Below are 25384 nucleotides of genomic sequence, written 5' to 3' on the forward strand. Positions count from 1 at the left end.
ACGAGGGACTGCACAGGAGGAGGTTATCTACATACTGGAGGACAGTGCTTGAGCCTAAGTCGCAGGCGGCAAGATCCCAAGCAAGAGCCTGCCCAAAGAGATGGGGGCTGTCTCTAAAGCCTTGGGGAAGGACTGTCCATGTCAGTTGTTGTGAGAGGTTGGTGTCAGGGTCAGTCCAGGTAAAGGCAAAAAGAAAATATGAATCCTGGTGGAGGGGGTTAGTAAAGAAGGCATCTTTGAGGTCCAGAACAGAAAAACAGGTGGTGGTAGGCAAGATGCGGGAGAGAAGAGTGTAGGGGCTTGGGACCACTGGGTGGATAGGGACTACTGCTTCATTAATGAGCCTTAGGTCTTGGACTAACCGGTATGCTCCTGATGGTTTCTGAACTGGAAGAATTGGGGTGTTACATGGGGATTTGGCCGGAATTAAAAGTCCCTGCCCCATAAGGCGGGAGATGATAGGTTTGAGACCTATGTGATGGGTTTCAGAGATTGGGAACTGGGGTCTAGAAGGAAAGATGGTGGGGTTTTTCAGTGTGATGGTGATTGGGGTGTGGTGAGAGGCCACAACAGGCTTGGAGGTATCTGGCACCTGAGGGTTGACTAGGGTAGGTGAGATTGGAGGTTGGGTTAATGGGGTAGGGTCTTGGAGCAGAGGAAGGAGAAGGTGAGAGGAGGGGTTTAGGCTGGCTGTGACCTGTAAGGAGGCCTCTAGGAGCTGCAAGATGTCTTTTCCTAGGAGTGGAATGGGGCAGGAGGGTATGACCAAGAAGGAGTGTGTGAAGGGGACATCATCAAGGCTGCCGTTTAAAGGAAAGGTATGAAGGGGGTGTGATGGAGTTCTGTCAACCCCATGACCGATATCTGGGAAGGGGTAAGGGGACCAGAATGTGATGGCAAGACTGAATAGGTAGCCCCCGTGTCCACTAGGAATGAGATGGACTTACCCACTACCTGTAGCGTTACCCTGGGCTCAGTGAGGGTGATGGGGGTCTTCGAGTCCAGGCTGCATCAGTTGCCCATGAAGCCAAAGAGGGGAGTCCTCACCTTGGCTGGCTGGTCCCTCGTGCGGAGGCACCGGGAACGAGCCTTTAAGGGGACAGGTATCTCTTTAATGGCCGAGCTGTCAGCAGTCGGAGCACGGTTTGGTGGGCATTTGAGGGTTTAGACATTGGCGGGCCCAATGTCCTTCCTTACTACATTTGAAGCAGGCTCCTGGCAGCGTTCCTCTTGGTGGCCCAGACTTTGACTTGGCCCCTGGGTTGTGACGTCCTGGGTCTTCAGCCAGCCTCAGGGCTGCTACTATAGCCTGGGTCTACAGGGCTACCTTCTGCTGCAGGTGGGCTTGGCGAGCAGCCTTAGCCTTTTCATCCTGGTTGTTAAAAACTTTAAATGCCATGTTTACCAGATTTCGGATGGGGATTTGGGGACCGTCCTCTGCCTTTTTCAGTTTTTTTCCAAATGTCTGGGGCTGACTGAGAGATAAAATGGGTGGCTAGCACAGTGGCCCCTGCACTGGATGTAGGATTTAAGCGAGTATGGAGAACCATAGCCTCAGTGAGGCGGTTAAGGAACAGGGCTGAGTTTTTTTCCGGGCCTTGGGTAATTTTTCTGAGTTTGTCATAGTTAACTGTCTTCTGAGCTGACTGTTGCATTCCTGCTAACAAGCACTTAACTGTTTGGTCACAGCGCCGTCTGCCCGCCTGTCCTGTCTGATAATCCCACCTGGGGTCGGCTTCGGGACCACCTCCGCCCCAACCGGCATGAGAAGGTTGGTGGCGTGAACCTGATCGGCATGTGCTCTGGCCGCCGTCTGATACGCTGAAGCTCATCTGGGGTTAGGGTAGATGTGAGAATGATGTGTAAGTCATGCCATGTAAGATCATAGGCCTGGACCAAATACTGAAATTTTTTGATGAAGCCTGTAGGGTTGGTGGAAAGGGAACCTAGACACTTTTTGATAGAGGAGAGGTCAGACAGAGAAAAAGGTACATGAACCCAGACGACTCCTTCCGCCCCTGCGACTTTTGGGAGTGGGCAGAGGAGGGAGTTTGGGGGTGCCGGAGCCAAACGGGAGTGTGTGTGTGCGCTAACTGGAGAGGATAAGGCATCCTCGGGAGGGAGAGCTCCCGCGGGCGGTGGTGCGGGGGCGAGGGGTCCAGAAGGAGGGGGCGGTAAGGAGGCAGAGAGGAGAGGTCTTAGGCTGGGTCAGTAAGAGAGGTTGGGAGTGGAAGCTTTGAGGCATGAAGGTTCGGTGGGTGCTCCTGGCCAAGAGGACCTGGGCCGTGGAGCACGAATGGGAGCGCAGCGCCCAGAAACCCTAAATATAGGGGACCTCAGGCCACTTGCCAGTTCGTTTGCAGAAATTTTCTAGATCAGTAAGGGTAGCGAAATCGAAAGTCCCATCAGGAGGCCAGGTGTGGTGGTTATCTAAAGGATATGACGGCCAGGCCGTAGGGGACAGGAAGATTAGCCGCTTTCGTTTCAGACCTGGGTCAATTACAGGCAAAGTTCCAGGAGACACCCTAAGGGCGTCTTGGTTCTATTTTGGACTCCTGTCCTCCCATATTTCCTGGCCCCACAGAGGTTAGGGATTGAAAATTGGCGTCCCACAGATCAATCCACTAACCTTTGGGACAGGGTAGGGTTCGGTGCCTGGGACGACTACCTGTAACCCTGAGGAACAGAGAGAAGCCTCTCTCCGGACGGGTTACCCCGACGTAGCTGCGATTTTGGCCAGTGGCCCGGTGCGGAATCGAGTCAGGAGAGAGGAAGAAGGCCTCGTACCCTGGCTGCCCGAACTGGCGAGTGGTTCCAGAGGCTTTCCTTGGGGAGAGGGGCAGGAGTGGCCCCATCGGACAAAACTCCTTGGGGGTTTCGGCACCAAAATGGAAGATTTTTTCCGCCAAGGAAGAAAGTCAAATCAGCCACAAAGAGGGCAAATACAGGATTTTATTGGGGCTGTACTTCCAGGTGAGATTCTCTGGTCCAGAGCAAGGGGGCCAGAGAAGTCGCGCCCAGGGTAGAGTGGGGGGATTCTTCCTACGTCGGGGTGGGGTAGGCTTGTCATGTCTTAGGGGGACTGGGCCCTGCAGTCTCTGTGGGAGACTGAGGATGGTTGACCACTTAGGCACTTGTTGCCAGGAAGATTTTGGGGGTTGCTTAGCTTGCAATTTTCTTTGTTTGGTGCCTGCCATGGGTGTTAACCCTTTCATGTCCTGTCCAACCCAACAGTGAGGACATACTAATGTTACAGAACACACAAGGGGGGGCCTGGGACGATATACTATTACTAAAAGAAGGCCCCGGGTCCGTTATGTCCACCGCCAGAGGAAAGACGTCTCTCAATGCCAGAGATTTGTGAAAAGGAAAGGAAATGTTTATTTAATGCTATACAAACTTAAAGTAGGGACCTAATGTCTTCACCAAAATCCCAAAGTCCCTAAAAACACCCACAAACACAGAGTCCTTCCTTCCTTCCCCTTTTGCCCAGTCCAGAGTACCGTATCTCAGGAAAGGAAATAGAAGTCCATGGCTCAGGTAGTCTTCTGGTTCTTCCCAGTTAGAACTCCATCTCAACTGGGGTTCCCGGCACCCTCGGCTGAGTCACCGGGATCTCTGCTAAAACCAGGTGGTGGTTCCCCCTTCTAAAGCTGTGGGGGTCTCCACTCTGCCAGGCCACGTGGTTCTCTCCTCAGGTCTGCGCATGGCTCTCCTTCCTAAAGCAGCACGGTTCTCCTCTCAGGGCTGTGCATGGCTCACCTCCTAAAGCAGCCTGGTTCTCCTCCTCTGGGCTGCACATGGCTCTTCTTCCTAAAGCAGCATGCTTCTCCTCCCTAAAGCAGCATTATTCTCTCTAGGATGAGCATGGCTCTCCTCCTCAGGGCTGTGCATGGCTCTCCTCTAATGGCCGTGATCTTCTCTGAGCTCCCACGCAGGCGCTGTAGCTCAGGGGACCCACCCTCCCCAGTCTGGGTGGGGAAGTTACTTCTGTTCCCCTGGCTTAGAGCTGATCACGGCTACTTAACACATCCATGCAACCAGCCAAAGGTCATAGATATGCTAAATGACCAACCCAGAGGTTAGCTGCAAGGCTGTTGCTATGCAAAACAGCTCTCAATGGCCCTGCTCCATTTGTCCCTTCCCCCAACCCACACCCTGGGGTGGGGGATGGAGATATCTTAAAATCTCCTGGACACCTTAAGTTCTGGACCCCATTTCAAATGCCTATTTGGGGCCCCCCTCTTGGCTGCACCCTGTAACACTAATATTTCCTGGATACCCTGAGTTCTGGACCCCATTCCAAATCCCTATTTGGGGCCCCCCTCTTGGCTGTACCCTGTTACAGTATCATTCAGTATGTATTCTTTTGAGACTTTTTTTGTTTCAGTAAGAATAATATACTGAGGTCCACCCAGGCTGTTGCATGTATCTATAGTTCATCTCTTTTTATCTATAAGTCCTACTTTGTGTCACAGGTGGGCACAGGTAACCAGGTTCTTAGTGATCGGGACAAAGAATTGAACCGAACACCCAGAGTTCATAGAAGAGAACATGGGAGCAGGCCAACTCCAAGCAGAGATTGACCTCATGGGCTGGAGGGACTTTATGCTTATAGAGCGGATCCTTCCTGGCTAGTCGTGGTGGGCTTTTACTGAGTATATACAAGTAGTTGCATTAAAGCTACTGCGCATGTGGTTTCCCATGATCCTCCCCGACTGGCCACCAGGGAAGAGAGTCCCAAAATGCTAGGGAATTAATCCCCATTACTCCTGGGGTCCCCCTGTACTAGGTTCACCTTTCTCTAAGCCAGAGAATTATAGCTCTCCATGCTAGAGATTGGTGAAAAAGAAAAGAGTTATTTATTCAAGTTATACAAACTAAAAGTAATGACTTAATGTCTTTGTTAAAATCCCAAAGTCCCTTGAAACACCCACAAACACACAGTTCTTCCTTCCCCCCTTTGCCTAGTCTGGGGTACCGTATCTCAGGAGAAGAAATAGAAGTCCGTGGCTTAGGCAGCTCCTGGTTTTTCCTAGTAATTTGTGCTCAGCTGGCAGTCCTTCCTTAGTTCCCAGTACCACTGGTTGTGTTGCCAGGATCACCAGCTAAAGCCGCGTGGTGATTCTTCCCATGGCTGCGGGGGGGGTGGGGGGGGATCCCTCTTTCTGGGAGAGTGACGGCGGCAGCGGTGGTGGTGGTGGCGGCGGCGGCAGCAGCACCGAGAGGGCTAGCGCGGAGCTCATTGTGTCTTGGCCAGAGCAGGTGGCTGCAAGGTTAGCTGAGCCCGAGAGCGGTGAGAGCACGGGCGCAGCTTGCGGAGGCCTGGCGGTGGCTGCGGCGGCCGGGCAGTGATCTGGTGCTCCTGAGTCACTTACTGGTGGCCCCTTCTCTCGGCCTCGGCTGCAGAGCTGGCTGGGGCTCGGAGCCGGGTGGTAGAGGAGCTGCAGGCGGCTGCATCCCGGATGGTGTCTGCACGGCTGCGGGAGTCCCCGCTCTGCTGAAGCCGCATGGTACTCTCTTCAATGGCCGCCAAGTCTGGGTTTTTAAATCCCGTGCCAATCTTCTTCTGCAGCCCCATTTCTGACTCCTCCCACACTCGGCCTCACATGCCAGAACTCTCAAAGCCTTCCAGCTTTACTGGACCGCCATTGTGGGTCTGGGCAGGTGTGGCCCCATGTCATGGGACCAATCATTTCCAAGTTCTCACACAGGTACAGGAGCAGTAACCAGGGGGAGTTGCCTCCCAGGCTCCGTAACTAGGGAAAGTTACTTCCATTTCCCTGGCTTAGAGCTTGGCCAGAGCTATTTAACACATCCATGCAACCAGCCAAAGGCCATAGATATGTTAAAAGACCACGCCAGAGGGTAGCTGCAAGGCTGTTGCTATGGGAAACAGCTCTTAATGGCCCTGCTCCATTTGTCCCTTCCCCTGGGGTGGAGGGTGAGGACATTCTATATATTTTTCTAATATTTCCTGGACACCTTGAGTTCTGAACCCCATTCCAAATCTCTATTTGGGGACCCTTTGGCTGCACTCTCCTACATTTGTATTAAGCAGATGTAACATTTATGCATAGGTTTTGCCTGAATATAAGTTTGCATTTCTTTGGGATAAGCCGGAGTGTGAAACTGCGGACTCAAACGGTAGTCACACATTAACTTGTTTTCCACAGTGGCTATAATATTTTCCCCTCCACAGGCAATCTGTGAATGACCCAGTTTTTCTACATCTTAGCCAGCTTTGGTAGCGCTGGAACAGGGAATATGGAGGTCCCCCGTACCGGAAGTCTGCCACTAACCACTTGGTGGAAGCGGAAGTGGACCCAGGCCTTTGAGAGTTACTTCCCGGTGCTAAAGGTGGGCGGGGCTTTAGCCCCTGATGCCACAGTAGACTCACGGTTGCTGTGATGGCGGGCGCGCAAGAAAGCGTTTCGCCTGCGTCAGGGGGCCAATCCTGCTCAGACTAACAATGGCAGCTAGAGAAAGGCAAGAAATAGCACAGTTCTGGCAGAGGTAGTTGGCGTAGGAGGAAATGGGGCCCTGGAGGAAGGCCGACCCTGGGATTTAAATGCGAGTATGGGGCCACCTTGTTCTCTGTCTGAGCCATGTGGGACCTCTCTGCCTTGTGCCTGGGCAAGAAGGAGGTCTTCGAGATGCAGTTTGCAAGGGTGGAGAGAGGCCCCCCACAGCGCGCCATGAGGAGGATCCCCGCCGTTTTGGACTAAGAGCAGGAGCCTACCTAGCTGGGACAGGTTACTGGGAGAAGTCAAGAATGCCGAACTGAGACGGGGGAATGACGAGCTGTGGACTTCTGTTTTTTCCCCTGCGAGACAGTACCTGTGACTGGCCTGGTTTGGTAAGAGGACACAGGATGTGTATCTTTGTGGGTGTTTGTTTTTAAGGGAGTGGGATTTAATGGGAATATCACATCATTATTCTGACCCTGTATAACTTGGATAAATAGCTCCTTTCCTTTTCGTAAGACTGTAGCATTGGGAGTGATTTTTTTCAGTGACAGGCAATAGAACCACGCGTGGTTCTGTTTCATTCGAATAGTTTTGTTCTTTTAGCTGTTCTAAAAGGTGTGCAGTGATATTATATTGTGATTTTAAGTTATTAATTGCTATGGTGTTGACCATCTTCATGTGAGTATTTGCCACCTGTATTTATTTCCTTTTTGGTTAAATGTCTGCCGCTATCTTCCACACATTTTTTGTTTTGCCTGTGTTTTACTAATGTGGATTTTGAGAGTTCTTTATATAGTCTAGGTACAAGACCTTTGTCAGATATGTGATTTACAAATATTTTCTCCTGGTCTGTAGTTTTTACTTTCATCCTCTTACCAAGGTTTTTCACAGGGAAAAACATTTTAGTTCTGATGAGGTCCAATTTGTCAGTTTTTCTTTTTATGTATTATGCTTTTGAAGTTATATTTAATGTCTTTGTCTAGCCTAAAGACTCCCTCCCATGCTTTCTTCTACAAGCGTTAAAGTTTCACTCAAATTTGAGTCTGTACTATATTTTGAACTAATCTCTGCGTGTGGTGGTAGGTGTGTGCCAGCATTTGCTATTCTTGTCTATAGGTGTCTGATGGTCCCTTCACCATCCGTTGAAAAGACTGTGCTTCCTTCACTGAGCTGCTTCTGCGCCCTATCAAGTCAGTTGGGCATATCTGTGGCAACCTGTTCTGGGGTCTCTGCTCGGCTTCACCAATCTGTGTGACTCTTCTTCCACCAGTGCCTCCCTCCTTTGGTTACTGCACCCACGTGATGTCTTAGCTTAAAGCACAGTGATTGTTCTCACTTTATTTTTATTTCCCCAAATTATTTCTGCTACTCCTTTGCCTTTTCATATACATTTTATAAATAAGCTTATCTATATCTGCAGAAGTTCTTGCTTGGATTTTGATAGGTATTGCATTAAATCTATAGATCAATTTGGAAACAGCTGACATCTTTATGATATTAAGTCTTCAAATCTTTGAACATGATATGTCAATTTATTTACATTTTTAAATTTATTTCATCAGCATTTTCTATTTTTTGATCTATATGTGTTTTCTTAGATTTATTCTAATGTATTTCATTCTTTAGGAGTCATTGTAAATGGTATTGTGTTTTTAGTTTTTGTTTTCTACTTGTTTGTTGCTAGCACATAGGCATACAATTATTTTTTATGACTAATTATCTATCCTGTGAATTTGCTGAATGTACTTATTAGTTCTGTAAACCTTTTATTGATTTCTTGGGTTTTTCTACACAGATAATCATGTCATCTGAAAGTTTGGATAGTTTTATTTATTTATTTCCAATTAGCATGTCATTTATTTCTTTTTCTTGCCTTTTTATTCTGGCTAGAGTAGTCAGACTGGACATCCTTGTTTTGCTCCTCATCTTAGGGAGAGAGTATTCAGTCCTTCATTGTTAAATGAAAGTTAACTGTTGATTTTAATTATGAAGTTCACTGTTGATATTTATTTATTTCTAGAGAGAGGGGAAGGGAGGGAGAAAGACAGGGAGAGAAACATTGATGTGAAAGAGAAACATCAGTTGGTTGCCTCCTGAATGTGCCCACACTGAGGATTGAACCTGCAACCCAGGCATGTGCCCTGAGCAGGAATCGAACTGGTAACCTTTCACTTTGTGGGTCAAAATTCAACCAATCGAGCCACACCAGTCAAGGCCACTGTTGATTTTTAGAGATTCTTTTTAATAACTTTGAGGAAGTTCCACTCCATACCCAATTTCCTGAGAATTTTTTACCATGAGTGGATGTTGAGTTATTTCAAATACCTTTTCTGAATCAATTGATTTTAAAATGTTTAGTCAGCCCAGCTGGTAATTCCAGCCATTATTGCTCTCGACTGGTATATTGTTATATTTTGCTGGATGTAATATGCTAGCATTTTTTAAACATAATTTTATATCTAAGTTCATGAGTTACATTAACCTGGAGTTTTATGGTTTTGGGTTTTTTTTTGAAAATATGTAATATTTGTCTGGTTTTGGTAATAGAGTTATATTAGCCTCATAAATAGGTTGGCAAGTAATTTCCTTTCTTCTGGTTTTTGAAAGTGATTGTGTAGATTTGATGCTAATTCTTTTTTAAATGTTTGGTAGAATTCTCCAGTGAAAACATTTGGGCTTGAAGAGTTCTTACAAAAGCTTTCAAATGATGGATTCAGTTTTTTAATAATTATAGGACTACTCAGATTATCTATTTTTTATTAGGCAAAGCTTTTACCATTTTTGAAGTCTGAAATCTAGGTTCCCCAGAAAGTGGAATTGGAGAGCCAAGGGGATGGGCTGTGACTTGGCCACGGGGTGATACCAGGTGGTGGGAGTGAGGGAAGGTGGGTGGAAGGGGACAAGAGAAGCTACACAGGAGTGGTCTACTGAGCTCATGACCACTTGATGTGAAGCAGGACTACGTGCTTGATTTTACAGGACTCCCCAGTTACCCACTGCTTTCAGGATGGTTTCTCTGGAGGAGAAATAGGAGAGCTAATTCACTGATACCTGTCTTCCACTGGCCAGAGTTAATTTCCCCCATGCTCCTGAGCAGATTATGCGAAAGTGCCCACCTCGTCCCATGGTGTCTTACCTCATCATTGAGGGGGAACTTCCTTGTGGACAAGACCCACTTGGCACTTGCACAGATGGGAGGAAGGCACAGCTGAACTGTGCTGCATGAGCTGGTCAGCGTAGGGGAGCTGGGAGTTGCAGTGAGCAGGACCGAAGGAACCATCCATGGGCGCTGAGATGATGAGGCTGAGAGGGTGAAGAAGAGGTGACTGACATCATTGAAAAGCAGAAAAAGGGGTTTAAAAATAAGTTAGTAGTTGGGTTACTTTCAGGAAATCTCAAAAATGTCTTCTAATGTTTGTACTTAGTCTTCACTTGAAATCTAAGCAAAGTGGGGTCTGACTTTCTCTCTCAATCTTCCTTCCTTTGGTATAATTTACCTCCATCTTTTGTAACCAGGGGTGGAGTTTATAAGTCTCCTTCCTCTTCCCTTCCCACCTGAGATACTCTATGTTCCTTTCCAGAAAGGAGTTCCTATGGACACCACACATGCTCTGTCAAAGAAGTGCCACACACAGGAAGTAGATGCTTCCAGATTCAGAGGGGTCATTCAGAATCTTATGTGGCTTGAGACAGGGGTCTATATTCTGAATGAGCTTCCTGTCTGATATATGAAAAATCAACTCACACATCCCCTGAGACTAATCTTCCTATTTCCATGGTCCTTGGTCTAGAAAGCCTGTTTAAGAATCACCAGGTTATTGCCCTGACCTGTGTGGCTCAGTGGGTTGGGTGTTGTCCCACAAAGCAAAATGTCACCAGTGTGGGCACATGTTGCCTTGTAGTTTCAGTCCCCAGTTGGGGTGCCTGCGAGAGACAACTGATTGATGTTTCTTTCACGTTGATATTTCTTTCCCTCTCTTTCTCCCTCCCACCCCCTCTCTCTAAAAATAATAAAAGTCATCTCTTGTTTTATCCTTCTCCAGTCCTAATGTGCAGGATAGGAAGAAGCTAGGAAAAGTCTTGAGACAAGAAAATTCAACAGGCCAAAGGAGTTGAACAACTTACAGCCAGCTGGTGAATCTCAAGACCTTATCTCTCCTAACCAAGGACACTTGAGAGCAAATGGTTCATGTCTTTCCTCCCTGATCAGAGAATACAGAGTTTAAATCCCCTAGTCTGGGAGAGAGAGAACAGAGACCCAATTAATGCCATTTGTGCCAGCTGACCCAAGGACAGATGAAGTCAGGGGAACAAATAACAGACACCTGATGAGAGCCAGATAGACCTAACATAAAAGTAACACAGTAAAGCAACTGAAGAATAATCCCATACTTCGCATACACTCGTTTGATCAATCAGCATATCAGCACCTGGAAAGCTGATGAATATTCTGCTGAAATCCTCCCCTAGGATTCTTGCCTGTAGAAAAAAAAAATAAGAACCCTCATGACAAAGACTCTGAGAGCCCACTCTAGAGCAGGCCCGTGCCTCTTCTGGGCGTGAACTTTTTACTTCCTCCTAAACTCTTGAGGATCCTCATGAGACTTGTAACTAGGGGAGCAGCCAGCAGCGGCAGCTTGTCCCAGGCTCACCCCCTGATGCTGCCTCCAAGGCCCCCTTTTCTCTGACTTCCCAGTGAGCTAAAAGCAGCCCCGCCATGACTCACTTTTTTCTTACAACATTTATAGGGAGCCAAAGCAGAGCACCGCTTGGGCTCTCTCCTGTGACTTCCTCTGCCCCAAGCCTTTCCCTGTTTCAATGTGGCCAGTCTCATCAGACATACTCTCAAAACCATCTGGACTCGTGTGGTGAAATCTTTCCTACATGAAGTCAAGAACCACACATGACAGGCCAGCCTGAGCCAAACCTGCTTGGGGCCAGTCCCCTGTCTGGAAACAGAAAATACCATTTTTCATTACAAATTCTAAAGAAAACGTGGTAAAATATTAACATCTCTTAAACATGCTTATATATATTTATTATTTTACTGTGCACTTTTTAATGTTTAAACCATTTGTAATTAATTTTCTTAAAGGGGAAGATCAAAATAAATAAATGTGAAAATTCCCATTTTTTTGATGGAACACTTTGGAACAGGAATTTAAAATACTATAAAATTTTAAAATAAATACAATAAACAAATAAGTGTATATTGCTGCCACAGGAATATAAAAGGTTAATCATGGTTACAAAATACAGTCTGGCCTGTGTCAGACCTGCTCAGGGTGGTATCTGCCCCATCCCCTCAGGGCAACCACTTTAATCTCGTTTAGCTGTTTCTTCTGATGTTGGGTAATCTCTTTTAGGTGTTCCTTCTTCCTCCATATATCAAACAATACGCTTGTGCCACTAAATCTTCATTTCTCAATCTTTTATATATGCCAGTTTCCTGTTACAGACGAGGGTTCAGCACATTCCCATCCTGATTTCCCCTCTGCCTTCCTAAGCAGGCTCCGGGAGTGGTGTCCCAGACACTGCATGACTGCCAGAGAGTGCAGCAGGACAGTAGCCCACTGCTGAGCCACACCAGTGTGCATCAGACAAATATCCTCATCCTTTGTTGTTATAAAGTAGCAAACAGCCTAGAATACCAGAAAAAATGCTGAAATTCTAGAGCTAGACTTCCTGAGTTCAAATCCAGCTTTTGCTACTGGTAGTTGTGCTGCACTCTGAAGCAAATTGTTTAATTACTCTCTGCCTCTGGAGGGGATAATAACAGTGGCTGCCTTGTAAATTTTTATGAGAGTTAAATGAGCAAATACAGGTAAAGCACTTGGAATGGTGCTATAATAAGTCATATGCATGCTTGCTATGATTATTATTTTATGATTATATTATTACTACTAGATGAGAGGGGAACTCCCCCCCCCCCACTGCAAATGGAATTATCTTCTGGAGGGTGGTCCCCTGGTAGAACAGGGTTCCCCTGCAAGGTGAGTGTTCTGTGAACCCATCCGTATCAGTGTACGAGCTGGTGGTGTTGTGAGGGGCTACATTCAGTTTCAGTGAGTTTTTTTGAAGACTTGAAACCAGTTTGCTCATTTCATGAATGGGTGATTTATGAGTGCACCTGCCCATACCATGCTGAGTGTTCAGCAGTTTTTGACCAAATATGGTGTGACTCCCATGCCCCCCCCTGATTTTCACCTGATTTTACCCCAAGTGATTTTTTTTGTTTCCTTGGATGAAAAAGGTTCTCAAAGGGAAACCTTTTACCAATGTGAAAGAGGTGACACAAAAAACGGCAGAAGCTCTAAAAGGCGTTAAAAATCAATGAGTTCAAAAAAATGCTTTGAGTAGTGAAAAAAAAAATCTCGATAGGTGTATTGCATCAAATGGAGAGTTGAAGTTAGTAATCGACTCATTTAAAAATGTGTTTACTTTTTTATGACCCCAACACTAAACCTTCCCACTCTTCAAAAGAAATATAAATTCCCCTTCTTATAATGTTTCCATACAGTCTGAAATAATCAGGTATTATTCCATTTCCAACCTTTTCCCCCTTTATACTGGGTATATTTCTATGGGAATCCTTTATGATCCCCTTCCGAGTTTTCTGGCTGCTCTCTAAACCTGTACTGCAGTTGCAGCGCTGGACTTCACATCGCGAATCTGCTGCTAGAAGTCTTCCTCCCCAGTGCAATGCCTTCTCTTTTGGTTTAACCTGGGGTCCCTCAGTCTTCCCACTGTTGACATTTTGGGCTGATCACTGTGTTGTGGAGTTTGCCCTGTGCATTAGAAGATGTTCGGCAATATCCATGGCTTAACCTACTAGCTGCCAGTGACACCATCTTCCACTTAGGACAACCCAAATGTCCCCAGACATTTGTACATGCCCCTGAAGGACAAAATTGCCCCTAGTTGAGAACCTGTGGTTTAATCCTTCATTCTATTGACTCATGCCTGACAATGGCTCCCTGAGAAGGGTTACACAGGATATAAGCTTTTCAAGGCCTTGCATGAAGTGCCTTTAATCCAACTTTATGCTTGATTGCTAATTTTACTTGTGTAAGACTGTAGGTTGAAACCATACACCTCCATCCTCCCTGGCTTTTGAAGCTATTGCTCCACTTTCTTTTAGCTTCTAGAGTTGTTGTTAAGAAGCCTGGCACCACTCAGATTCATTTTTTTTTTCTATTTTAGCAATTATTTTAGATAGCAATGGCTGTATACCACACCATATGTAACTTACTGGTTTAAAACAGCAAACATTCTTTTTCATCATTCTGTGAGTTGGTTGGTGTGCTTTGCTCTCATTTGGGGCCTCTCGTGTGGTCTGCCTCTGAGCCAGAGGACAGATGGGTGGGCGTAGACCAGCTGCATTCATGTATCTGCCCTCAGCCAGAGACCTGTAGAGGGGCTGAGCCTCTCCCTCTCCGTGCAGCCTCAGGACCTCTCTCTCTCTTCATGATCCATTGATGTGGCCTGTCCAAAAGTGTACCCAGACTTCTTACATGGCAACTCAGGGCTTCTCAAAGCAAAGCAGAAATTGCCACGAATGCCTAAGGCCTGGGTGCAGCATCACTTCCCGGCCAGATGGTCAGATGGAATTACAGGGCCAAACCAGACTCTGTGTGGGGGGCTGAGCAAGGGCATAGACGCTGGGAGACACAGCTGATTGGACCGTGTTTAGTGATGAGCCACCAAAGCTGCCACATTTTAGTTTCCAAGAACTCTTTGTGATTTTCTGAGGGTTTATTTTTATAGCCTTCCGTTTTTGCTTCATGGATGCAGTATCCGCTCTGAGAATATTAACTATACATTTAATATCTTTTTTGTCTCCATTTCCTTTGACTTTCATTTCTTCTGTTTTAATTTTTTGTAGTTGAATGGAAGCTTTCTTCAAGTATCTGGAGATTCTTAAGCTATCCATTTTCCAAGCAGGGCTCTACAAAGCTGATTGGAATCTCAGAAATGAGATTGGGCATGGCTTGCCATCTCATTGCTTTCATTCAGGGTGATTGGCAGATAACCAGTTATTATTTTCTAGGTATTTTAAATGCCATCTTTGCTTTTTGTGTTTCTCCTCCATTTCCTCTTTAGAGGTCTTCAGTTTCTCCAGAGAAAGACTATCCAGTCTTCTGCCTGGAGAGAATTCGTTTGGCATTCAGCACTCTTGAAGCCAAGCTGCTTAAGGGGGCTGGATGCCGAAGGTATTTTTTAGACTTCCCCAAAATCCCCTCTTCCCACTGCCGTGCCTCATCCCTGTCCTCCACTGGGATGGTATCCTGTCTGAAGACTCTTGCTTGGGTTTTACCAGAGGGTAACCTTGCTCCTTCTGTGACAGAGGGAGGGAATCCCCTGACTCTTCACACTGGGGAAGAGGACCTGAGGGACCAGCTGCCCATTTTGCTGGATCTCACCCCAGTCCTCCTGTTTTCCGTGCCCCCTCTCCCCATCTGCATGTGTGGTGCCTTCAGGGTTTGAGGTTGTCAAGATCCTTGACTTCCAGTCTGCTGGACTGTCCCCAGTGTTCCCCTCCACCAGTGCCTCAGCCTTAGCTTTTCAGCTATGTGAAGTCAGTTCTAATCCTCTATTTGTACTCCATTTTCCAAAACTCTGTGGGTATTTCTTGTCTGCTTGTTTCCCCTCTGTGTTCTATCTGCCCTATGGGTTTATAACTTTTATGTTAGTGGGAATGCAGGAGGGAGTGTAGATAAACAAATGTTTATTCACTATATATAACCCAAAGATTTCTAAAGCCCAGAAGATGACATTTATACATAGTTTATTTTCAAGATCAAATGATTTAATCAATAGTAAAAATTCCAGCTTCATCTAAGCTGCTGCAATGCATGGTATGGTAGTTCTTAACTCTGGCTGCATGTAAGAATTGTCTGTGTAGCTCTGAAAAATACTGGTGCCTGTATTTTACCCCAGACCAGACTAATGAGAATGTCTGAAATGGGCACATGCAGTAAATAGATTTTTCTGATGCGGCACCAGGGTTGAGAATCAGCAGTGTGGCAGATGGGGGCAGTGGTGGTGCTGGACAGCAGTATCTGAACTCAGAGTATGACCCTAAAGTCTGATGACTCTTGCAAAACACACACACACACACACACACACACACACTTTCTCATTGACTTCTTTGCAAACCTGTCCATGCCTAGCCTTGGGAGAAGGAAGTATTTGGGATTGTTGCTACTTGTCCTGATTTTTACTTTTTCTGAACCGCTACTGACCTCACAAACACTAGGGGGCGCACATAAACAGACCTTCATTTCAATTACCTATGGGATAAGAAATCTCAATTCTGCCTCTTCTCCGTTACTTACTTTACTTTGTGCTGAAGGGAAGCTTCAGGGCATCTAGGATTAAGACAGAGCAGATTGTGAAGGCAAAGGAAACATTTAAACCAAATGATCTTTCAGGGCTCTGAAACTTCACAAATTTGATCTTCTTCAGTTTTTGCATAGACATTTTAAATTAGGATATATATATATATATATATATATATATCTCCTATATCCTTTATATATATATATATATATATATATATATATATTCTTTGAAAAGTACAGTGTGCTCCAACTTACACCATATACAAAAATAAATTCAGGGTGGATAAAAGACTTAAATATAAAACATGACACCATTAAAGTCCCAGAGGAGAAAGTAGGTAGGAAAATCTCAGATATTTCACGCAGAAACTTTTTTACTGACTTGTCCCCTAGAGCAAGGGACATAAAGGAAAGAATAAACAAATGGGACCTCATCAAAATTAAAAGCTTCTGCACAGCTAAAGAAAACAGTATCAAAATTAAAAGAGATCCAACTGTATGGGAAAACATATTTGCCAATGATACCTCAGACAAGGGTTTAATCTCCAAAATATATAAAGAACTTACAAGACTGCACTTTAAGAAGACAAAGAATCCAATTAAGTGGGCAAAGGAGTTGGACAAACACTTCTCCAAGGGGGACATACAGAAAATCCAAAGACACATGAAAAGATGCTCAATATCGCTAGCTATCAGAGAGATGCAAATTAAAACCACAATGAGATACCACTTCACACCAGACAGAATGGCCATCATAAACAAAGCAACAAACAAGTGTTGGAGAGGTTGTGGAGAAAAGGGATCCCTAGTGCACTGTTGGTGGGACTGCAGACTGGTACAACCACTATGGAAAGCAGTATGGAACTTCCTCAGAAAACTAAAAATGGATCTGCCTTTTGCCCTGCGATTCCACTGCTGGGACTATATCCTAAGAACACTAAAACACCAATTCAAAAGAACCTATGCATCCCAATGTTCATAGCAGCACAATTTATAATAGCTAGATGCTGGAAGCAACCAAGATGCCCATCAGTAAATGAATGGATCAAAAAACTATGGTACATTTACACAATGGAATTCTATGTAGCAGAAAGAAGGAAGGAGCTCCTACCCTTTGCAACAGTGTGGATGGAGCTGGAAAACATTATGCTAAGCGAAACAAGCCAGGCAGTGAAAGACAAATACCATATGATCTCACCTTTAACAGGAACCTAAACAACAAAACAAAAAAACAAGTGAAATATAACCAAAGACTCTGAAATAGAGGTCAGGCTGACAGTGCACACAGAAGAGAGTAGAGGGAATTTCAGGGGACAGTGGGAAGGGTTCACGGGAACCAACTTAAAGGACACATGGTCATAAACTAAGGGGAGGGTGGTAATGGGAGGGAAGTGGGGAGGGGTGGGCGGGGCTGGATTGGGAGTAAAAAGGAGAAAATTGTATTTGAACAATGATTAAAATAAAAAAAAGTACAGTGTGCTAGAATATATTTTTAAAAAACCTAAAGTATGTGATTTTACAAGGACTCTCAACAAGGTCTCAAATTAATAGTGAAGTTAGCAAATTATGGCAAATCTTTATAAACTAAGTCTCAAAAAGAAAGTAGTAAAACAGTCATTTAACTAGACAGAGACTTGATGATGAGATGCCCACAGTCATGATGTAATTAATTTTTAAGATTTTAACTTTCTTTGGCTGCTCAGTCTAAATATCACATCAGTTGATTTTATAGTTCCCATTATTTACATGCTTGTTTTCTCAGATTTTGAGATTCCTAAAAACTAAATATATTTTTAGTGTTCTGGACACGATATTTGGATATAAGGCACAAGGGTCAATGATTTCTTTCCAGCTGTAGATGTATTAAACACTGTTGGCATGACATCAAGAAAATTAGTCACATTTAGCCACATACTCAGTCATGTATGACATAGATGTGTTTCCCTCCCCTGAGAAACTGGTTGCTCTATTCTTTTTATTTATTTATTTATTTATTTATTTATTTATTTTTAGAGAGGAAAGGGAGGGAGATAGAGAGAGAGAGAGAGAAACATCAACGTGCGGTTGCTGGGGGTTATGGCCTGCAACCTAGGCATGTACCCTGGCTGGGAAGGTTGCTGTATTCTTATAATTGTGTAGTTTGTGTGTAAGTCGTCAGCTCATGCTCATTTGTGCACTTGAAGAATAGTGATTCAGCACCACTCTGTGCTCAGAACTCTTCCAGGTGATGGGAGTGAAGCAGTGAACAAACAAACAAAAATCTGCCCCTCGTCCAACTTCCATTCTAACGAGGTCTGTAACTGTGCTTTGACAGGGTACCTCATTTGCCTGTCTACCTCAGGATTCCTGACCTAACATGAATTGGAATGATGACCCAAGACTCTCTTAGACAAATAGCAAAATGCTTTGGTTGGGTCCCTTAGATCCCAAGACACATGATCCCAAGTAAAGAGAAAATTTCCCTTAAATTGCATCCACCAAACCAACTTTCTAAAAGAAACAGTAATATTCAAAAGTCAAATGCAACCTTTAGAAAATATGTGCTCATTGAGGTTAGCCTCATCGCTGCTCATTGCTCCCTTATGCTGTCAGAATCAGGGTGAGCTCACTGAACTGTAGATATCCCCTCCTCTCTAACCGTCTGACAGCACCAGGTGCCAGTGGTGGTGGTCCTCACAGGTCTGAACACGCCACCTGCTGGTGTTGTGTCAAGTGACTTCTAGGAACACTGCGAATGGTTATCTTTCTCAAATTACCTTTTTCTAGGCTCTTTTGAAGATGTCCAAAAGGGAACTGCGTTCTGGTTTTGACTGTTCTTTAGTAGAAGAACCAAGGAAAAGATCTCTTCTCTCTCATCTGGGTGCATAGTAGGAAGCTTGTGTTCTGTCCTTTTACCCCAAACTCAGTAACCTGGGAACAGAACTTCCTGAAGATATACAGGCAGAATAAGGATGAATACATGCTATTTCCTGATGCTTGCTGTTGTCTTTACAAGTAAACTTTTATGAAAAGACAGCAGTGTACATGAGCAGTGAGCATCTTACAGCCCACAAATGGATTTTACTAGCTTAGCTTTTCCAGAGGAGCATCTGGGACTGAGCCAGTCTTTGCAGTTGTTCTCTGATGATAGAAATGACTCAGGTTCTGGTCACCATTTACAAATCTTAGCCAAATGCTTTCCACTCAAGTAACTTGTTCTGATTCCTTCTATCTAGATGACATATTCCTAATCTCAAAATTTCATTTAAAATCTTGACTGTACTCCAAAACTGGGAATTGATAGGACAGGCAGTTCCTGTTCCTACAGTGTGCAAGTGTCCAGTGTAAGCCAAACAAATGCTTCCAGGTAACTAACACATTTGCTATTATTGGAATTGTGGCAGAACTATTTCCAGCAGCACAGTACTAGCACACTACTCCCGTATTGCCCTGAAATGTCCCCACCGTTTGCGTATACCTCATCCAATACTCAGAGACAGACATCATTACCCCTAATTTACAGGTAAGGGAACGGAAGCCTAGGAAGTTTAAATGACTCATTGCTAGCACCTGCTTGAAGTACGACTTGACACCTGTGGGTTTTTTTTTTTAACTTGTGGTTTGAAAAACTGATAACAAAGTTTATCATCTCAATCATTTCTAAGTGTACAGTTCACTTAACAATATTCACTTTGTAGTGCAACAGATCTCCAGAACTTTTTAGTTTGCAAAATTGAAATCTGCACCCATTAAATGGCAATTCCTCATTTTCTCCTGCCCCAGCCCTTGGTCACTGCCACTTCTACCTTCTGTTTCTATGAATTAGACTAACTTAGACATTTCATAAAAGTGGATCATACAGTATTTGCTTTTTATGACTGGCTTATTTCACTTAGCATAATGCCCTCAAAGTTCATCTATGTGACAAGATTTTCTTCCTTTTTAAGGCCGAATAGTATTCCATCGTTTGTATATAAATAAACAAACAAACATTTTGTTTTTCCATTCATGTCGGTGGACATTTGGGTTTCTTCCATGTCTTGGCCATTGTGAATAGTGCTGCTATGAACATGAATGTACAAATATCTTGTGGAGAACCCGCTTTCAGTTTTTTTGGAAGTAGAATTGTTGGATCATTTGCTTGGTCATGGGATAATTCTACTTTTAAGTTTTTGAGGAACTGCCATATTGTTTTCCATAGAGGTTGTGCCACTTAACAATCCTACTATCGTTATGTGAGGGTTCTGGCTTCTCCACATCATCAGGGACACAATTCTCTGTTCTTCATAGCAGCCACTGTACTGGGTGTCAGGTGATGAAACTATCTGTTATTGCAAGTCCAGTGTGGCTCACACCACAGCAGAGCAGCTGCTCCACATCACACTGACCACAGCTGCCTACAGAGCACAGCTAAGACGTCGCCATAGATGAGTGTGGTCCTGCCCCCAGTGGGTCCTTCTGTTCCTGAGCAGGAGGGTCCGTCCATATAGTAACAGTGTATCTCTAGTACAACCCCTAACCACCCCCCATCTCCCCTCAGTATATGGAACCCCTAACCCTTATGGGTTGGTATGTGTAGATGGGACTTTGGGAAATAATAGGTTTGATGAGGTCATGAGAGTAGTCCCCTCCTCACAGGACTAGTGTCCTTATAAGAAGAGACACCAGACCACAGCACGCTCCCTCCATCCCTGTGGTATATAAAGAGGGGGTCTCTGAGAACACAGCAAGAAGGTGGCACCTGCACCCTGAGACAAGAGCTCTCATCTCAAACCAACCATGTGGCACCCTTGATCTTGGTCTTTCAGCCTCCAGACTAGGGAAAATAAGTGTCTGCTATTGAAGCCCCCAGGCAGGGGCATTTTGCTGTGGCAGCCCGAGTGGACCGAGATGAATGCCGTGCCCACTGCTGTCATCCTTGGACCTATCCACTGTCCTCCAGGTATGGTGAACAGGGCCTGCCTGCTGGTCACAAAGCTGCTAAGTTCAAAATCTCATTGAGAAACAGAGGCTCAGGGTACAGACTGTCATTAATAATCAGTAATCTCAGATGAACCAAAGCTGGACACAGTATAGAGGTCCTGCTGTGTATGGATAAGACTGTAGGACAGGGTTTGAAAGTAAAGGTTTAGGAGGATTTTTAGCAGTAAATGCACATGGTTAGTAGTTCTGCTGGAAATAGAGGGCCTGATCATTGTATACGTCTCCATCCAGTGACTCTCTCATCTCTCCTCCCCACAGTTCTCCAGAATTCATCCTATAAGAGCTTCTGAGATGCAAAGGAGACTTTAGACTGACTTCATGATACTCCTGAGCCCTTTGAATTTAGTCTTGGCCTATATTCTTGGCAGAAAACCAAGTCTATGTTTGCCATTCACAGAGAGGGAAAGGGGCATTGGGCAGCTGGCTGCTCTGAGTACCATTGGAGGCTTTCTCCACTCACATGCATGAGGAAGGTAGGAAGTATCTTATTTCATGGTTCGTATTGATTTCCTGGTGGTGCCTGATACCTGTCTGTGGATAGACTTAATGGCTACAAAGAAGTGAGGCTTGTGCAGTGAGCAGAAGTTGAAAAAAATCTTTTAAAAATACCTGCTTTGTGTGGGTACAAACAAACAAACATGAGCTTTTAGGCTGCAGCTTGCTCCAGCCCAGCCAGCCTGGGCCCTGGGGAGAACTTAAATCATGATCACGTGTTGTGAGGCTCAGAAACGAAATTCAACTACTGCTGCTCCTCGATGTGGGCCAAAGGTGAAGGGACCCTCCCCACAGCTGTGTCACCACCCTGCCCTCCTAGGGGAGCCCCTCTTGAGCTCCCGTTGGGCTCCCTTTAACACTGGGATTCTGGGCTTGGCGCAAGTGATGATGAGCAGGATCTCTTTGAACTGTGTCCGGATTGTGTTCTTCTCTCTGACCCTAATGCTCAGTCTTCGCCGCCTCATGCCCCTGGGTCATCACTTGTCTGCACTGTCTTGTGTTTCTTTTTCTGTAATCTGTCTGCCAATGATTGCAAGGTCTTTGCACTCAAGAACCAGGTCTCTTGTTCTCTGTGCCTCTGGGAATGTTCCCATTGTGTCCTATGCAAGAGCAGCAGGAGGTATGATCTGCATAAGACAGCAGTAAAGGACAGAGGAGGCGGGCACTGACATAACTCTAGAAGGCTCCTAGGAAGGGGGAAGAGACTGAGAGGGATACTGAGGTGAAGTTGCAAGGAGCAAGCACTATCTGATGTGAAGACCATGGTGCATGGTTAGCAGGAGAGCACACACGGCGGGGAGCTATTCAGTAAAGCACTTCCTCTCAGGAAGGTCCAATGGGAATAACGGGTGTGTTTTCCTGGACAGAGAGAACACAGTGATGGAGAAGCTAGGAGAAAGACACATTTGAGGGCTGAAGCAGACCAAGGCAGAATCAGGGCATTTCTCATTAGGTAGCAGAAGCCTAGCCACTGCATAGGTGTCAAGGACAGGGTGCCAGCCCCAGAGGCCTGACGATGGGTTGACGAGAGCACAGCAGAGCCTAGATTCAGAGGGCTGAGCTGTAGAGACAGTGTGTGTTGGGTGAATGTGTGAGCTCAGAATTCAGTTCTGTAGGTTATTACACCATCACTGGCTGTGTTAACTTTGAACATTTACTAATCTTCTGGGGTCTCAGTTTCTTTGACAAGTGGGAATCATAACGGCACAGATCTCAACTTCACAGGAATCAAACTGCATGATCCATGAGAACAAGAAGGAGGGCCCCTGGTGTATGGAGGCATTAAGTAAATATTGGGTGCTATTGGTTTTATTATTACTGCTACTATTATAAGATTGCACCATGTGAAATGGCTGATACTAAACTATTTTTGAACTGTAAAAATGGATTATTTCTGTTAGTGAACCTAAAGCTAGTCAGGTTACAGACAGATAACCAGGCCTAAGGGTTAGAATACTATCTACCACTTATTATATGATGCAATTTGGTTAATCCTTTTAGTAGTAGTAGTCCTATGGGATTGCCTCCATCTGACAGAGGAGGAGTGTAAGGCACAGAGTTAACCAGGTCTGGTTCCTCCCCAGTTGGGAGCTTCTCCCTATGTCACAGTGGCCAGTAGACAAAAGAGAGCTCAGCAGGAAGAGGTTTACATTAGGCAGGGCACTCAAGTACACTCAGCCATGGACAGAATTATGGGGAACGGACAGAGTCCCACAATCAATTCCTCTTCAAAACGGGAGAGGTCAGTCTTCCTAGTAGCAGCAGCAAGACAACATTCATGGAAGGTTTACTTTGCTCCAGACATTTATGCAAGTGCTTTACCTGTACTGACTCACAGTTTCACAGTAACCCCATCTCACAGGTGAGGAAACCAAGGCACGGGGGGTGACACTGCTAGTTAGGAGCAACTGAAGATAAGCACCCTGGTTTGGAATGAGTCCTGTATCCAAAGGGCTCAGCAGAAGAGATGGTATTTCATAAAATGTTTGAAGGAGAAGGACCAGAGGTGAAAGGGCTAGAGAGGCAACCACATGTGTGTGGCTTTTGACCTCAGGGAGTGGTTGTTCTGCCACTGTCTTTACTTGATGAAAACTCTGACAATGTGGCGTCACCAACAGTTTAAGTAAGGGTTTCAGGGGACAGGGAAGAACTTGGAAGCCCTGCAAAGGCCCGGCCTTGGGTGCCTCAGTGGCCACACAGGTGCAGAGTCCTCAGGCTGACCTTGCAGGTGGCTCATGTGTCACCTCCAGGAAATGCTCTCCTCAACAGGCAATGGCCATCTGGCTGAAGTGATCTGCTGGGAGGCAGCAGGGAGCAGGAAGTTTGGGGGTTGCAGGCCATAATGGGTACAAGGAGGAAAATTCAAGAATGGGCCAGGGGACAGACATCTGATTTTATGGATAAGGGAACAGAGTTCTAATAGGTGACTTTCCCAAGAATATCCAGCTAGCAACAAACACTGAGAATTCAAACTGAAGCTCACCTCTGAACTTTTGCTTGTTTGTTAACAAGTTCAATTGAGTTCCTATTTGATGTGGGATTTCCTCTGGGGGGGCGGGTGGTGCTGGTGGAGCAGTGTCTGAGGTGGAGAGAAGGCCTGTTCTGGGGGCAGTGTTGGGGGTGCCCCACAGGGCCCCCAGCTGGGTTCTGGGCAGCAAACACAGCATGGCTGTGCTCTTTCAATGCTGCCCAAGGTGGGCATCGGGTGAAGCTCTTTTTGCTAAGAACTTACAGAGAATCCCAATACGTAATGTTTATTTAAAACAAATAAACAAACAGACACACATATATCACCCTGGCTGGTGTGGCTCAGTGGAGTGAGCAATGTCCTAACAGCTGAAAGGCCACTGGGTTAGGGTAATTCCTGGTCAGGGCACATGCCTGGGTTGTTGTGGGCCAGGTCCCCAGTAGGGGGCATGCAAGAGGCAGCCAGTTGATGGTTCTGTCCTCTTTCTCCCTTCCTTCTCTCTCAAAAAAATAAGTAAATAAAGTTAAAAAATAAATAAATAAACAAACAAATAAATAAATAATATAGCATTTTCGTGCCATAGCCGTTTCTGTAAGACAGAAACAGTCCGTCACTCGCTTGACTCTCCGAGGTCGGCTCTGTCACGGGGCTGGGGAGGCTGGTGGGAGCTGGCATCCTGCTCGGGCAGGTGGGCACAGTCTCCTGGGAGGGAGCACAGCTGCGATTAGTAGAGTTTGTGGCCAGGAGAGTGGAAGGAGGTCCCCTGTAAGAGTTTATCTTCTGTACCCCAGCCCCACCCCCCCACCACCGCCCCTTCACCAGTCTTTAAATCACTCACTCATTCTTTCGGAAAAGACATAGCACACTCTTGTTCTGGCGATGAGCATCATCAGTCACACCACACTCCCTGCGCTCAGAAAGCCCGTGTTTCAGTGCAGAGACGGAAAGTAGTCAAGTAGACCAGTGAGTACATAGTACAGTGGCAGGAAGTGGCACATGTCCTTAAAACGTAAAGTGTGATGAGGGGCTGGAGAGTGACAGGATGCTATTATGCAGGGTGTCCAGAGTGTTCTCCCTGAGGCAGTAACAACTGGACAGAGACAGGAAGGCACTAAGGAATTAGTGGGCACTCGGGGTGGTCTAGGAGAGGCTGCAGAGAGCACAGCCTGGGGGCAGGGATGGGAATGGCACAGCTGAAGAACAGGGGAAGCCCATGTGCTTGGTGTACAGAATCAGGGCAGAAACAACAAGAAATGACATTGGAGAGGCATCACAAACCATGGTAAAAACTTTGAATTTTGTTTTAAATATGATGGGAAGCTAGCGGAACGTTCTGAGAAGGGACCTATGTGGTGAGATCTGTGTTTAAATGATCTTCATGGTTCTGTAGATTGTAAGGAGCAACACGGGATGGCAGCTTAGAACAGGTGATAGTGGTCAAGGTGGACGGAAGTAGATTCCCAATTTTTTTATAAGAAAGAACTAATAACATTTGCTGACTGGCTGTAGGATATGTGAGAAAGAGAAGTCATATTGACCCCTAACTTTTGGGATGTGGGGAACACTGGGGAAGGAGCAGGTTTGCAGAGGGGAGTGCAATAAAGAGTTCTTTGCACCTGTGAGGATTGAGACCCAGTTCAGCATTC

The 25384-nt window shown here is 45.5% G+C and overlaps 1 long non-coding RNA gene across 1 annotated transcript; it reads left to right on the plus strand.

Annotated features, from left to right (window-relative positions):
• The first annotated feature begins 17285 nt into the window (after window positions 1–17285).
• Window positions 17286–18271, plus strand: LOC118497867. The gene is made up of 2 exons (XR_004900378.1): window positions 17286–17774; window positions 17928–18271. It is a non-coding gene; the product is annotated as an uncharacterized LOC118497867 (long non-coding RNA).
• The last annotated feature ends 7113 nt before the right edge of the window (window positions 18272–25384 follow it).

This window comes from Phyllostomus discolor, chromosome 13, assembly GCF_004126475.2.
Source record: "Phyllostomus discolor isolate MPI-MPIP mPhyDis1 chromosome 13, mPhyDis1.pri.v3, whole genome shotgun sequence".
Taxonomy (NCBI): Eukaryota; Metazoa; Chordata; class Mammalia; order Chiroptera; family Phyllostomidae; genus Phyllostomus; species Phyllostomus discolor.